Source organism: Macrobrachium nipponense, chromosome 33, assembly GCF_015104395.2.
Source record: "Macrobrachium nipponense isolate FS-2020 chromosome 33, ASM1510439v2, whole genome shotgun sequence".
NCBI lineage: Eukaryota > Metazoa > Arthropoda > Malacostraca > Decapoda > Palaemonidae > Macrobrachium > Macrobrachium nipponense.
Genome location: NC_087219.1, coordinates 37,847,553 through 37,857,946, shown reverse-complemented (window position 1 = coordinate 37,857,946; position 10,394 = coordinate 37,847,553).

The window sequence follows — 10,394 nt, the reverse complement described above, 5'->3', positions numbered from 1 at the left end:
TCGCCGTAGGCCCCGCCCCCAGGATGCCGTATAAATACGACGAACGAAGTAGGAGAGAGATCACCAGTTAGTCACAGAGAGATATCCTCAGTGAGAGCCACAGATCAGATTATCAGTGAGAGATCAGCAGCAGCAGAGATCATCCGAGAGAGATAAGAGAAAAAAGGAACCGACGAAGGATCAGAAGAAAAGTTGCTCAAGAGTTGGTTGGATTTTGGTCAAGCCATCTTCCGGAGTGGACGACCGAGTTATTTCGACGTTGGGGAAGACTTCAGAGAAGAAATGTCCTGCTAGAGGTTTTGGGGAGTTCCTGCCTTTCAAGTATCAAGAGTAGACTATTTTGTGCAATACGGAGTCAAGAGGACGTCTGCAATCACCGTTCTCCTTTTGTGAAGCCATCGCTTCGAGTCGCTAAACTAAGCAGCAAGTATTTGAATTACCTCACTGTTCCCCCAGTTCATGCATTGTAAGATTCTATGTTTTTATGTAAATAGGAGATACCGTTCTGCATTTACATTTGTTAGTAAGCTTGTAAATAAACCTTTGTTGTGTTAGTGTTTCTTTCTATATTCGTATCCCCAGTTTCAACTGTTGGTGTTGAAAATTTTGTTTTTGTTTATTTCTTATCGAACCTGGAGCGGACCTCTCTCAGAGGCCGTAACACAGAGAGAGAGATGAAACAGTGTAGATAAAATGAATTGCCAAGAACAAATTTTCAAAACAGTTCATTAAGCGTTTGACGTGACACGGGAGAAGCAGTTTTCTTTCATTGTAGTTCAATCTTTAAATCTTTCCAGAAGCCTAGAAAATTTTTTCTCTTATGGGCGAGAAGGTTATAAATAAAATAGTATACCTCAGTGTATAGGCGTTACTGAAATGAGTATTGATATGTGTAAAGATGTCTTACTTTTTCTGGGATGTAAGACCATTTCTCTCTCGTTTGCTAGGTGCAATAGATATTAAGAGCTCAAAATTAAATATATATTCATCAATTTATTTCTCTTCTTAGTTTTATACGTATCACGAATAGTCGTTCAGCAGAGGAAGGTCATGATGAATGGAGCTGTTTACATCGTACAGACCCAAGAGGAAGGTTTATTCATTAGCATCATAATTTTTTTCCTTTTTGATTCGCGTATTTTAAGGAGGATCTGTGAAGAGGGCATCTCTACGACTGCCCTTTTCTAAGGAGGGGTTTAATGACCCGTGTTTTGTTTTAATTCCCCTTGAACAATCTCATCAGACCCCCCCCCCCAAGGAAGTCCAATTACTTGAATATTTCTTGACATCCACTCGACACTGTTGGTTCAGCATTCAGTCTCGTCCTAATTACCTGCCACCAGGTGTTCTACGAAATACTCCGAAAAGTGGAAGTTGACTCAATTAGATTTTTCTTTCTCTTACCAGGAATTCCATTCAGGGTCCTCGTCATCAGGTGTTTGGAATGCAAACAACTCTTAATTTTTTTTTTTAACCAGGTGACTTCCATAATATATTAGGTGCGTAAAATCTCGCAAAGATTATTTTTTTTTATTTATCACCTTCGATGCCAAATGAGTATCATGTTTATACATTGGGAATGGAACTATCTGCTGTTTGCTTGGTAATTAGAGAAATAAGTATAGCTTCTCTAAATAAAGTCCTTTGTGTCATATTTATCATTTGTCAAGGACATGCTTCTTTCGAGGAAGGCAATTTTTTATGTATTGAAGGAGCCTTATACTGGACAGACATCACTCCCTTCCTACTTAACCATGTCCGTTTTACATCCAACCCATCGTCCCCTCATACATATTTATTTTCCAAAATAAAGCCCCTTTCACCCTTCTCCTCTTCCTCTCCATCGTAACTAAACTCACCCCCACCTCTTCCAAAATAAAACCCTTTTCACTCTTTTCCTCTCCATGTAACTAAATTCACCCCCCCCCCCCACCCCCCCCCATCCCCCACTCCGTCTTGTATCATAACCTCCTCCCCATCACCCACTCCATTCAAAAATGTGTGAAATGTAGGAACTATTCCCAGATTTTTCCTCATAGCTATTCATCTATCCTGTTTCCTCTTAACCTAAAATGTGTTGGAATGTGTTGTATCTCTTCAGTTCTAGTTTCTAGGAGAGAGAGAGAGAAGAGAGAGAGAGAGAGAGAGAGAGAGAGAGAGAGAGGTTCCTGACTTCTAGTCATCTTTTGGAGCTGGTTACCATTGCTCTACGGAGTAAGTTAGGAATTGTAGGAGGGTTTCTCACACTTTTCTCTCCTCGAAACATTATTTACTTTCTGTGCCACAGCTGTAACTAGCCTATCTGTCTGGTAGCCCGTGTACGCTCCCCGCTGCGGCCAATGCGGAACCAGAGGAATTTATTTTTAGGTGACCAGAAATTAATTACTCGACATTATGTGGTTCGGATCCCATAATAAGCTTTAGGTCCCGTTCTAAGTAACCAATTGGTTTCTAGCCACGTACAAATTTCTAATCCTTCGGGCCAGCCCTAGGAGAGCTGTTAATCAGCTCAGTAGTCTGGTTCAACTAAGATATACTTAACTGTTTACAGTTGCTAACGTTTAACGTCGCTGGATTTTCAAAGCGGTGTTTAATCTGTAAAATACAAAATTAAATTATAAAGAAGCTGCTTGAGAGAGGCAAATGATTTTAATGTCTCCCTAATTAGCTATTTTCGCCCGAGAAATTTTTGTATTAATGATGAAGTAAATAAAAAAAAAGGTTGGGAAATCTCGCAAGAAATGTAGCAGTACAACCCACGAAGGGCGTCGGGAAAAATAAACATTCGAATTTTGAGCAACTTCAAGCTTATGTCGGGCGTTTATACATCTTTAAGGGGTAAAAAGAAAGGCATTCAGTGCATTCAGGCCAAAAGCGAATATTTATCCGTCAACATAATTTCCTTCCAACCTCCTTTGCGCTTTACTCTCTGGCGGAGCGTTTAGCTAAAGTGAGCAGCTTTATGACGGTGATATTTACCTAATGCAAACCCAAGTGAAATATTTATACCTCAAAAAAAATTTTTTTTTGCCCCTTTTTTCAGGTGAAAATCTCTGGAGGCGAAATTGCAGCAACTCACTTTCTTTTAACAAGACCCGTAGACGAAGGACGACTAATGACCAGACGTGAGTTCTTCAATTCCACCTGAAGAATCTCATAAGACCACCCCCCCCTCCCCTGTCCCCCGCCCTCCTCCTCAGTCTCCCTCCCCTCCACCCTCCAATTGGTCCCCCCCCTCACCCTTTCCCCTGTTTCCCCCTCCCCCTCCCCCAATATCCCCTCCCTTTTCCCCTTCCTCCCCTCCCCTCCCTATCCCCCTCCCCCTCCCATATATCCCCCCTCCCTCCCTCCTCCCCCTCCCTCTCTTCTCCTCCTTCCTTTCAATCTTTCCCCCCCACCCATATTATATTGCATGACATCCCCCCCCCCCTCCTCTCCCTCCCCCTCCATGTCCCCCTCCCCTTTTCCCCTTCCCCTTTCCCCCTCCCCTCCCATATCCCCCTCCCTCCCCTCCTCCCCCTCCCTTCTTCTTCTCCTCCTCCTTCTCAATCTTTCCCCGCCCCCCATATGAATATTGCATGACATCCCCCCCCCCTCCCTCCCTCCCTCCCAAAAAAAAAAAAAAAAAAACTGTTGGCTCAGAATTCAGTCTCCTCCTAATTACCTGCCACCAGGTGTTTCTGCGAAATATTTCGAAAAGGGGAAGTTGACTCAATAAAAAATTTTGTCCATTACGAGGAAGTCCATTCAGTGTGGCTCTTCATCAGCTTGTTTGCACTTCAGATGAAAATATTTGCTTTTTCCATGTTCAGAGTTCAGGATTTTGGAATGAAGGCCCGTTTTATGACTCATTTTGTGGTGGAGTGGATGAACTTTACCTTTAAGTATTGGAAATTTAGTTAATCTCACGATTAGCCAAATGAAGTGGAAAAAATGTTTGATTTGTAAACAAGTGAAATCCTCATCTATGCCTGAGGTTCATTTTGTGGAAGGGGATTGTACCTGAGAGAAAGATGCAATACAGGGGATAATTATCCTGGAACCCCCCCCCCCCCCCACCACCACCCTTATTATTCTTCCTCCTCATCAATTTCTTAACATTTACTTCCCAAAATGAAACATTTTCCTCTTGCCCTCTTCCGCTTCGTCACCAAGACCTTTTTATATGCCTTACCTCTGACTGTACAAAGTCATTTCGTGCCATAAATCTTCCTTCCTGCCTATGCACCTTTTCCAGCTCTTCCATGACTTTAAACTTTTACACCAAGTTCTAATTTTTCCACCCTACTGCTCACGTTTTCCATCCTCTCCCATCTAGATTTTTTTTTTATTATTATTAATTTTTTTTTTTTACAAAGTCTTGACCTGTTCAAAACCTTACCAATGATTTTACAACTTTTCAGTTAATTTATTCGACACCAAAATCTCTCTTGACTCCACACTTTACCCCCTCTCCCACTATCTATCTTACCCTTGACCCAACGTTCATAATTTCCAGAGATCCCTTCCTTACCCAAAGTGCTCCCTGTGATAGTAGGTTATGCCTCTTTCATATCCTTCCTACCTTAAATAGTATTTTCATAGTTTCTCCTCATTCTAAAATCTAAGTATAAACAGTTTCATCCCTTTTTCTCCTATAATCTTTCCCACAATTGTCTTAGTTCCTCGTTGGACGTGTGGTTTGCGTGCTCGCCTACCGATTCGGTAGTCCGAGTTCGATTCCTCGCTGCTGCCAACATAGAATCAGAGGAATTTACTTCTGGTGATTAGAAATTCATTTCTCAATGTAATGTGGTTTGAATCCCACAATAAGCTGTGGGCCCCGTTGCTAGGTAACCAGTTGGTTCCGAGCCACGTAAAAATATCTAATCCTTCGGGCCAACCCTAGAAGAGCTGTTAATCAGCTCAATGGTCTGGTTAAACTAAGACATACTTAACCTCCACAATGTCGTTTCTCACCAAGATTCCTCTTGCCCCCGTAGGAGAGTAGTGCCGTCAGTGGACCTCATGCGGTGCACTGTCGGCATTACTTAAGATTCTTTGCAGCGTGCCTCCCCTAGCTGCAACCACTTACGTTCCTTTTACTGTACCTCCTTTTATATTCTCTTTCTTCATCTTACTTTCCACCCTCTCCTAACACTGCTTTGAGGTTTTCCTCCTGTTACACCTTTCAAACCTTCTGCTGTCAATTTCCATTTCAGCGCTGAATGACCTCGTAGGTCCCAGTGTTTGGCCTTTGGCCTCAATTCTATAATCAACTCAAGAGTCCTCTTGTGGTTATGTACCTTTTCCAACTTTTCACAAACTTGAACCTTTTTCACAAAGCCCTTCTCACCCAAATCTCCTTTCCCACTCAATAAGCGCCCGCATCCAAATCTTCAATGTTTCCCTTCGTTTTTCTTTGTTATTTTCTTACTTAAGTTTGTAGCTGTGTGAAATAGCGCCATTTATATACGTTTGCTAATTATCTCTGTAACTGTCAGTCTGTTTCTCTTTTTTTGATGGGAACGAAAACCCCAAAACAGAATTCAGTAAGTCTCTCTGTCAGTCTGTCTGTCTCTCTCTCTCTCTCTCTCTCTCTCTCTCTCTCTCTCTTAACTTTGTGTTATGTGTTGAGTATGGAAATTTCGAGTGTACCATGATATTTAATTTCTTTATTAGTAAGAAAAAAATCAATTGGTTTACAGAGTTTAACAGAATACTTAATTTATGATAATTTGGATATTCACTAAATTCTGAGGATATCTTTACGTGTTTAGCTCTTAAGTATAAGTTGACTCTTGGTTAAGTTTCACTTTTCTTATGTGCGTACCTCAGCAGCAATAGAAAATAATAATAATAATAATAATAATATATATATATATATATATATATATATATATATATATATATATATATATATATATATATATATATACACACACACACACACACACACACATATATATATTATATATATATATATATATATATATATATATATATATGTAAAATGCACAGGGAGCAGGAGCAGGAACAAACATGGCAAAGTATTTTACACTTTATTCCGACGCGTTTCGCATTCGGCAGAATGCATCTTCAGGTTCTGTATAATAAATAATGACTAATATAAATTAAATTGATTTGAAAATAGTCTAAAAATGATTTACAAACTAGTTAAAATGAAAACCGAAACTTCACACATAGATAAAAATACACTAACAATTGATAAAAACAACACGAGAAGTTAAAAGCACATACGTTAGTTAAAAGTTCAGATGGAAAGTTAAAACAAAAAACTAAATAAATAAATAAGTAAAATACAAAGTTAAAAAATATATTTGAGGAGCACTGGGGGTCGACCTACCATGGTAAGAGATAAATAAAAACTAAAAGAATGCACACAGAAACATAGGCTTAAGAAAGAAACAAGGGGGTGGAGGTGGTCTGGTTGTTCAACTGTGGAACAAGTTGTTTAATAAAAAGGCTCTCCATATTTACACGATGATTCCTTTAGGGCCGAATTTACAAAAATCGTACAAAAATACTTTGGCGCATTAAAGGTAAAACTCATTCCGGTCAATCCACTAACAATTGGATCCATGTTTAAATTTAAAGATCGTTTATGCCCCCTCATGTCCTCTGGTATAGTGTACAAATATTCTTGTCCCAGATGTAGTCTGGGAACTTACGTGGGTTCTTCTCAGAGGATGATGAGGGTTCGCATAGACTGCCACAAGGGAGTTAGTTTCCGTACTAGATGTTCAATATCAAATCCCGAACAGTCCAGTATACGTGAACATAGCAAAAAATGTAAAGTTGATATTAAATATGAGGATTTTATTATTGTTGGTCAAACCTCCAGCCCAAATGAACTGTTGATCCTGGAGAGCCTTTTTATTAAACAACTTGTTCCACAGTTGAACAACCAGACCACCTCCACCCCCTTGTTTCTTTCTTAAGCCTATGTTTCTGTGTGCATTCTTTTAGTTTTTATTTATCTCTTACCATGGTAGGTCGACCCCCAGTGCTCCTCAAATATATTTTTTAACTTTGTATTTTACTAATTTATTTATTTAGTTTTTCGTTTTAACTTTCCATCTGAACTTTTAACTAACGTATGTGCTTTTAACTTCTCGTGTTGTTTTATCAATTGTTAGTGTATTTTTATCTATGTGTGAAGTTTCGGTTTTCATTTTAACTAGTTTGTAAATCATTTTTAGACTATTTTCAAATCAATTTAATTTATATTAGTCATTATTTATTATACAGACCCTGAAGATGCATTCTGCCGAATGCGAAACGCGTCGGAATAAAGTGTAAAATACTTTGCCATGTTTGTTCCTGCTCCTGCTCCCTGTGCATTTTATCACTTTGGCTGACTAGCCTGCTTTCTCTGTTCATATATATATGTATATATGTATTATATTTAATAGTAGAGATACGTAGACTTTGCAAGCCCAGCATCCCTTTCTTGCTTTTTACTTTTCTAGCTTTATTCTGGTCTGGGCTGGAAAAAGACATATGTTTGTCTTTTACATCGTTCCTACGTAATTGAGGAGAGGGAGAGAGAGAGAGAGAGAGAGAACAAGTGTACCGCATGCTAACTTATATATATATATATATATATATATATATATATATATATATATATATATATATATATATTATATATATGTGTGTGTGTGTGTGTGTGTGTGCGTGTGTGTGTGTGTGTGTGTGAATTTGAACTTAAAGCCTAAACAAAGAAAGGGACAAGGGAAGGAAAGTTGATTAAGTTAAATAAAACCGAAACAGAAGCTGACGAGATTTAAGGTTAGTTTTTAAGCGTCCAATAAATTTGGGCTGACAAAAAAAAAAAACATCTTATTTGCATAGAACCGCTTCTTCCCGACGCACGCACCTACCTCTCCTCTGCAGCCTTGTACCCCCACCAACCTCCCCCTCCTCCCCTCCACCCCCACGCACTACCCACACTCCTGATGGCTCAAAATAAACCCCAGAAGTGGGTGGGAACAGATCCTGGGATAGGGTAGAAAAAAATAGAGTTGTTTGTGGTCGGGGGTGGCGGGGGGGGAACCTTGGTGGGTGGGGTGGGGCGATCTTTTGTAAGATATCAACGGTATGGAAGAGCTGAAGGAACATTTAAAATTCTTTCTACTCTCGTCGTAGTTAATGGAAATGGTTGATTTGTTTAAGTACTCTGGCGTCGTTTTGGAAATTCATGTATGAAAAGTTAATGGAAATGATTGATTTGTTTAAGTACTCTGGCGTCGTTTAGGATTTTATATATGAGAGAAGGCCTTATGCATTTGAGGTTAATCCATCCAAGACGTTAAAATCGTGATTGACAGGAACAGACGAACAGAGATGAAAAATTAGGCCACTTCGGAATGCTTGTAGGAATTATACGTGGAGGGGAGACGAAAGATATGCAGATTTTGTTGTTAATGGGGAATTGTGATGGCTGGGGTGGGGGAGGGGGGAAGCGTTAGTGAACGTCTACGAGTCAGGAGGAACTTTCCCTGCAAAACACCTGTCTGTAGAACGCCATTGATGACTTCCAGCGTCCATTTTCCAGACCGGGCATTTGCAAAGCAATGCTTCCCGTTTTCTTTGCGTTTTGGACACTCGCTCGTTTTCTTTTCGTGTTTATTTTGTTATGGCGAACTTGAGCACGAGTATTAAGAATGAGATACATAGAGGAAGAGTCCAAAATACATAAAATCTGGCGTCATACCAGTGATATTTTATTGTCAGTGGAAAAAGAAGGTTTTCGACTCTTGCTCGGGTTATGAAAAAACAGATTTTATGCATGACTTTAAAAAATACGTTCAAAATAACGTGTTCGCTTTGCTTTTAACATCGATACCTTTTCAGAGAAATGAGACTTCCCGACATTGTGATATAACCGCACGGTACAGTCATTCCTCTTAATGACGCTATAGAAAGCTGGAGGCGAAACAGGTACATCTGAATGTTACATCTGAAATAGTTACAGGGTACATCTTCGTTTTCTTGAACATACACTCATACATACATTTAAAATAAGCGAATTTTCACTTCAGCTTATCGTCAAACTATTTGCAAGATGTAATTCTTTTTGTGAGATTGTTTTTACATTTCACTGCGATTACATTTAGATTTGCAAGAGGCAATATCAGACGTGTAAGATCATATACAATTAATATTTATATCCGCGAAAACTATCGTGGATTATTATAGAAATCTACTTTGTATGATGGTGTTGAAATTTCAAAAGGTTGTCATTTGTAAAGGGTAAAAATGTACAAGTTGATTCCTCTAAATTTAAGTGAATGAAACTTAAATGTACAACGAGAGAGAGAGAGAGAGAGAGAGAGAGAGAGAGAGAGAGAGAGAGAGAATGTACAGCAACTATCTGTGACTGTCATAATATATTAAAACTTTCTTATTTTTAGAATTTCTAGTTAGTTATATGTAATAAAATGCCATTAATTCTTGCTTTTTCTACCTAGGTACAGTTGTATTTTATTTTAAGGCTGGGGACAGATTAGAAGTAGTGCCTAGAAAAGTAAGGAAAATAGTGTAAAATACTGAGATAAAATGAAGTTTGCAACAAGAGAGAATAGTGGGGCAAATCCACCCTCCTTTTTTGTTTATTCATATACTAATTTTTTGGGTTTTTTTTTTTTTTTTTTTTTATTATACCACTTTGTTTTTTATGTTTTTTTATGGTCTACAACAAATGTAAATAATTCTTTTCAACCAAAAGTTTTTTATGGCCTACAACAAATGTAAATAATTCTTTTCAACCAAAAGAAATTTAATCATGTAGTGGAGAGAAAATGTTTTATTTTAGTACACCGGAATACTGTCCCACTTATTTGAGTGTCGCAGTGTGCGTTATTCCTTTACACTGAATATAATGTTTCAGGATTTCATGCATGTTAATAATGCTGCAGAATAGCTCTCCACCCCTCACACACATATCCCACGCCATACTTGCAGGGAGACCGAAGCATCTTATGAAAGGGATTAAAAAAAGCAAAAATGAAGAAGAAGAAGAAGAAGAAGGAGAGAGAGAGAGAGAGAGAGAGAGAGAGAGAGAGAGAGAGAGAGAGAAATCCCTAATCCCCACTAACTGGAATTTAAGAACTGAATATAGCTGCTCTTATTCACTTAAGCTTAATCTTGGCTTGCGTTTCGCCTTCTCTCTCTCTCTCTCTCTCTCTCTCTCTCTCTCTCTCTCTCTCTTTGCCTTCCTCCTCCTGTGTTGCTTCCCACTACGTTTGCTATGAAGTATTTTTTAATGCTTTGGGAAAACGTTTCTTTTGATAACAAACTTTTGTTTTTATATTGTTTCTTCATTTGAGCATTGCCTTACTTTTTGTATGATATATACTTCCTCCTTTGTGGTTCGTCCCTTTTTTTTT